At 24.6% G+C, this 7125-nt stretch overlaps 1 long non-coding RNA gene across 1 annotated transcript; it reads left to right on the plus strand.

The window, feature by feature from the left end:
• Positions 1 to 4115: 4115 nt before the first annotated feature.
• LOC127255118 (uncharacterized) lies at positions 4116 to 6639 on the plus strand. Its single transcript, XR_007839580.1, has 3 exons — positions 4116 to 5051; positions 5140 to 5201; positions 5873 to 6639. It is a non-coding gene; the product is annotated as an uncharacterized LOC127255118 (long non-coding RNA).
• The last annotated feature ends 486 nt before the right edge of the window (positions 6640 to 7125 follow it).

A 7125-nucleotide genomic window follows, 5' to 3' on the forward strand; every position in this document is an offset into this window, starting at 1 on the left:
ATTATAATATACTGTATTACATAAAAAATTATTCAAACTAAAATTTAAATTAAATTTCCAATCTTAAATCAAAATCAAATAAATTATTATTTTTATATTTTATTTTTCTTTTTATATTTTAAAAGATAACAATAATTATATAACATGATATTTATATGAAAAAATAGATATATTTTCTTAAAGAAAAAATAAAAATAAAACAGTAAATACTAATAATAGTAATAGTAAATGATGACTATGATGATGAAGATAATAAATTCAACGTGCTGAACCAAATTATATATCTAATCTAATATAATATATATATTTACCGTTGATTATGTGTCACGGACGGCGACACAAATATTTTTTTTTCTAAAAAAACAATTTCCTCGTGAATCCCATTTAATTGAATAATAATAAAATAAACTGTGAAGAAATATAGAATTTTTTTTATTTGTTTAGAAAAAAAAATCTTGTGGATCCCACTTAAATTAAATAATAATAATAATAAAAAAGAGACATGCAGATGAACTAGAGCGTGGAAAAACAATAATAATATAATATTATTTACTTTATTATTTAAATTGTAACAATCTAATTAATTGTTTTTACTTTTTTGATTAAATTATTTATATTATTATAAATATGAATTTAAATAAAATATATTTAGTAAATAATTAAAAAATATTAGTAAAAGTAATTATTGTATAATAAATATAATTATATATGAACTGATAAAAATTATAAAAAATAGACATTTTATGCAGGATAGGGAGAATATTATTTATATATTTATCAATTATTATTGTATACTTTAACATTCAATAATATCCATATTTACTACTCCCTCCGTCCATTTAGAAGAGTTACATTTATTTTTGGCGCGGTGTTTAAGAAATAATAGTATTTTAATTACAGTGAGTAGTTAAAAGTAGTGTAATAATATTTTTGCCCTTACTTTTTTGTGTAAAAGTAATGATGTGATGTAAAGTAAGAGTATTTGTGAAAAAATGTAGGATATTTACAAATAATAATGTACATATAAAATACCATAAAAAATAATTTATTCATCCGTACATAGCACGGCTATACACTAGTATTAAATTAATTTAATTCTTTGAAAATTATATAATATATATATATATTATTCTTTGAAAATTTTTAAATATAATAATTTTTATAAATATTATTAAAAATACAACATATATTAATATAAAAATTATAAATATTATTAAAAACACAATATATATTAATATAATATTATAACATGGATATATTTAATTTATTTATAAAAAATTAATTATTTAATACAAAATATTATTTTTTTATATTTAACATAAATAATACATATGTCAAAAAATACCAAATAAATAAACTCATATATATATATATATATATATATATAGAGTATGTTTCTTTACAAAATTATGAAATTGCTCTGATATATAAAAATGAAAAACATTTTACAAGAATAACCTTTTGGTTTAATATTTGAAATTTATTTTATTATATATTTATTGTGGAGATTTCTTAATTATTGTGGTTCCTTATTATTATTTTGAATAATTTATTTATATTATCTTCAAAACTAAAATATTTTCAACTTTTTTTTACACTATTATAGAAAAAAAAGCAGCCTTTTTTATTTAAATATATAACATTTAATATTTATTTTTCATTCAAATATAACTTTAATTTTTTTTTTTTCATATTCAAAATATTTTATTAAATAGTTATTTATATCACATAAAAAATTGATTTTTCATGTACATATATTTTTTCCCTTCCTATTTTGAAAGTTCTTCAAAACTTAAAAATATTTATAAATAATTTGAAAATTGCAGAGAAAGCAAATCTGGTCTGATCTACAACGGAAGATATCTAAAAAAAATAAATAATAAAGTGCGCACTCGACTCACGTATAAATAACGACATACAAATCAAAGAAAATAAAAATATACGAAACATACAATTTGTTCACTAAAAAACTCAACAAAATTTACCCATGAAAATCAACAATTCTCCTAAGTATTGTGTTGAGTTTTTCTCTAGAAAAGAACTTATTCAGGTCTCTCCGATTTTCTATAAATCAATTCATCTAAAAATCTTGATATGGATAAAGTATCAATTATAGATAAAAACTATTCATATTTGTCTCCAATCTTATCCGAAATTCAAATAAAAAATATCCGCAATTATTTTATTCAATAATATACATTAGCCAAAATATATTCTAACACAATTTTAGCGCTTGATTTTGTATTTTGATTTGAATAAATATCACTAGAATATAATATTTTATGGAAAAAAATTATTTTTGATCCAATTAAATTTTAGTTTTTTTACCTAATTTTTGTCCAACTTAAATTAGAATTAATCGATTTTAGTCTCACGGAGTCATGGTAGATGACATAGACTGAATGTGTTTTTTTTTTAAAAAAAATAATAATAAAAAAAAACTATAAAAATAATCATAATTATATATATTTCAAAATTTATAGTAAAATTTTAATATTTTACAAAATGATTTACAAAAAATTATAAAATAATAAATTGATATACTCTATCTGTCCCATTAGAAGGATATCATTTTTCATTTTTGTCGGTTCCAAAACAAAGATACTATTTTATAATTTGGTAATTGTACGAAATACCTAAATTAATTAATACATTTACAACTTCCAATATATTACATCAATGTCATTACTTTTATATCACACAATCTAATAGGGACATTTTTTTTCTTTTACTATAAACCAATATAATATTAATATTAAAAAATCTATGTACAAAAAAACAAATGTTGGACTTCTTCTTGAGGGACGGAGGTAGTATATATTTTTAATAATCATAATTATATATATTTTTAAAAATTTATAGTAAAAATTTTAAACTAAATTTAATTCAAGTCTTAAAAAACAAAAAATAAATTTAATTTATAATATAAAATATGAAAAATATACAAACATTATTTAAAAAAAAGTTATAATATTTTAACTAGAAGATTTTAAAACAACATCTATAATTTTTATATAAGTAATGCATAGTTATAAATTTTTTAGTTAAAATAAAATAAGATTATTTATTTATTTTTAAAATTATAAATTAAATTTATTTTTAAAATGTCACTATAAATTTTAAAAAATATATATTAATTTATTATTTTTATAGTTTTTTTCAATCATTTTTGTTAAATTATAATACATATATATATAAATAATCTGAAAAAATAAATATAATAATAAATATGAGTTAGAACATGACTATTTTTAAAATAGAGCCGTGAACATGACCTCGAATATGGTAATGCTAAGAACATAATCGTGAATGAACATAATTGTGTTCAGCACACGAGCATGACTACGGCTGTGAACAGAGGCATTAACACGGTCTTTAATTAATTAATAATAATAAGTTATGATATTATTAATATTATATTTTGATATGAATACTATTATTGGTAGTTTCAAATTAATATATTATTAAAATAAAACTAAAAAATATATATATTTAAATATTACTATTATTTTAATAAAATATACTCCCTTCGTCACTAAAATAACTTTATTAGTATTGTATGATATAAATGTAATGACATTTGTGTAATATATTGTAAGTGGTAAAAGTATTTTTAATATTTAGTAGAAAGTACAATTACTCAAAAAAAAAAAAAAAAATTGATACTATCAAAATACTAAAAAATTAGATAAATTGTTAATCGGACGGAGAGAGTATTACAGCGTGAATATAGAAACAAAATTTTAAATAATAAAAACAATATATATTGATTTATAATAAATATAAATTAATTTTATAAAAAAAATAATTAAACGAGGATTGTAAATATACATAAAAATAACTTTTTATTGAGAGGAATATAAATAAAAGAATTTTAAATAAGTCTTATACGATGTTATATCTTACAAATTTAATTTGATTTACATTTGTTAAATATATTTTGATTTACTAATTTTCTTTTAAAAAAAATAAACCCAATTAAAATAAAAATGAGGAAATAATATTTTTAAAATAAAAATTTATTTATTTAAAAACTTTATTTTATTTTACGCTAGTTCAAAATGTCCAGCTGTGAGCCATCGTTCACTCTCCTTCTTCCCCGCCCAACACACCTTTAAGCCTACTTACACAATTTCAAAATATTTGGAAAAACGAAACAAACACGGCCTAAGAGGTGATCAGACCGTTAGAAGTAACAAATCACTTCTTCTAATGACAGTTAGTTACAGTCTTAGGCATCTTCAAAAAAATCTCTTCTCTTCTTCGCCGCTCTGTTCTTGCCGATGATTGTCTGTCAATCAGTCGACTCAATTGGTCTCTTCTCCGTTGCGTTGCTGCCCTTCTTCCTTGTCTGAGTACTGTCCGATTCTTTGTATGGTTGTGGCGGTTTTGGGTGGATGTGTTTTGTGGATTGGCGATAATCTTGTTTAATTGTTTTCTAGGGTTTTCTTCGATTTGAACTCCTCGACTGAGTCAAGTATTTCTGTCACTGTTGGCTGTTGTGTCGTCAATCAGTTCTGGAATGGAATTTTAGAGTAACTTTGGTGGTTTCATTTCTTTCTGCAACATGATATGGTATAATGTGCTGTAGAATTTTAGATTGGCAATTGTTCTTGTCTGTTGCTTTTCTTAATTTATCGCTTGATTTGATTTAATTGTTGAGAATCGGTTGATCAAAATCCTGAGGGTTGGGTTTATTATTATTTCTTTGTGTTGGTTGCGATTTGAACGAAATCTGCAAAGAAATCAACGTTGTAGGTTCTCAAGATAAATAGAATCATAAATTTGTTAGTTGTTTTCGAGAATTGAAGTGAGGAATCGTATGTTTAAATTGCGTTCGCAGGCCATGTCCCTTAGAAAAGATCTAAAACTAGGAATAGAAGATATCCTGGTGGCAGATTTGAACTCTGTATATATTGTTGCACACATTTTGGAAAATTTGAGTCCTGATTTGATTGGAAAATGTGTGTGGGAGTTTATTTGTTCTTGTTATATTTATGAATATATTGTTATGAAGAGAAACCATGGATGTGTTATCCAACTGAATACAGGTCACAGTTTTTTCCCTCTACCTTTTCCTATTAGTTTGTTTAGTTATATTGCCTGGAACATTCGTCTAAAACAGAGATTTGTGGATAGGTTGCTATTGTCAAAGACATAAAGGAGTCAATGCTTGAAGAAGTGGATTTTAAGGAGGCAAGGTACATTGAGTCTTTCTCTATAAATCTTTGTAAATGATTCTTGGCTACGAATTGTATGTAAATCACTTTCTTGAAGTAAATCACTTCTACTCTTTGATCAATAATCTCAATAAATCTTTGTAAATGATTCTTGGCTAGGAATTGTATGTAAATCACTTTCTTGAAGTAAATCACTTCCGCTCTTTGATCAATAGTCTCAATAAATCTTTGTAAATGACTCTTGGCTAGGAATTGTATGTAAATCACTTTCTTGAAGTAAATTTCTACTCCTTGATCAATAATCTCAAGTGATCTTTGTAGATGTATGTATCTTGTACAATTTCTTCTTCTTCTTCAATTGTTATACTTTCTTGATATAAATTACTCCACATGAATTGTTGGGAGGATTTCTTCGAAAACATGTATAATTATTCACCCTAAGATTATGATTCCATGGCTTCTTCCTTGATTGATATGGGTGCTACAAGCAATGATGTTGACTCGAAGGCCTTTCCGAGGGACCTGGAAACAATATTTTCCTCTATTTAGGAAAGTTTCTGTTTCTGTACTGTCATCTTCATTTTATAGAACATCATATTGCCATTGCCATTGTTTTGTGCTAATATTGATGGGTATATAAGAGTTCTAACTTAAAAGCATTTCGGATGGATTTGTTGTTGCTGTGACTGCAGGAATTGCGCAGAGATCTTCGTTGATACATGCAGGCTTTAATTTCTGTAGGTAACTAATTCACTTCCATTGCTTGCCTACCTTCAATATACCCATTTCTCCATCTTATTCAATTTACTAATTCCAGAAGCTGATCAAAATACATACATATCGACTACTTCGACCCTACTATATATATTCTAGAAGCTTTTATTTTTCGATAACATATGGCATTAGCATTCCATTCTTGTACATTTATAGTTAATTAGTTATGTCAGCTACTTGACTTAGATGGCCTAAGACATGGCCTTATCATGTCTATATGCAATTAGACTTGTGCCTGCTGCAGCTTTGTTTGATTGTTTCAAATGGAATGCATATCTTCAACCGGGCGCAAGAGATAGGGAGTGTTTCGACACTTGTACCCTTACATTCTTGTATTCATTTAAGCATACTTCCATATATTAATAAGATCATATTTATAATCCAAGATATGTATGCATCGATTTAATTTATAATTTGCATCCCAACCACATTGTTTTTGTTTTCTGGTTATGTAAATTTTATATGAAGACTCGAGACTCAACGGAGACCCTTCGTATTTCTGTGTATATATATATACTAATATTACTTTTAAACTTTTAAGACGCGTTTTTTGGAGTATGGCAGGACGATTATGGAAATATCCATTTCAAATGTAGTGGATATCTTCAACTGTAGGATTCTATTTAGATCTGGGACATACATGCATCGATTTAATATCTAATTTGCATTCTAACTATATTGTTTGTGCATTTTGTGTTAGTTAAGGCTCACGTGGAGACCGGAGAGTCGACCGAGACCCTTCGATCTAAATTTCTAACACAAGATGGTTAGTGAATTAAGTTTTATTTCCATGTTTTCATTGTGTACATACTAAATATCTATAGTGAGTATTTCAATATTTTTTTCTCTTACATTCTTGCATTCATTTAAGCATACATGTATTTACTATTTAGTAATAGGATCGTATATACGTCAGGGACATTTATGCATCAATTTAATTTCTAATTTGTACTTTAGCCACATTATTTTTGTTTTCTGCTTATGGAAAGTTTATGTGGAGACTCGAGAGTCAACGGGTGTGTTTGTTTGGGAGATTGGATTTTAAGTACACTATTCATTTAATTTCTTCCTAGATCAAACACCTATTTTCGATCGGGATTTTGAAGATAAGATGGTAGGTGAATTAAATTTTATTTTCATGTTTTCTATTTAGATATACTATTATTTCTTT

The sequence above is a fragment of the Andrographis paniculata genome, unplaced genomic scaffold (genome assembly GCF_009805555.1).
Source record: "Andrographis paniculata isolate CXL003 unplaced genomic scaffold, ASM980555v1 Contig53END, whole genome shotgun sequence".
Lineage (NCBI taxonomy): Eukaryota > Viridiplantae > Streptophyta > Magnoliopsida > Lamiales > Acanthaceae > Andrographis > Andrographis paniculata.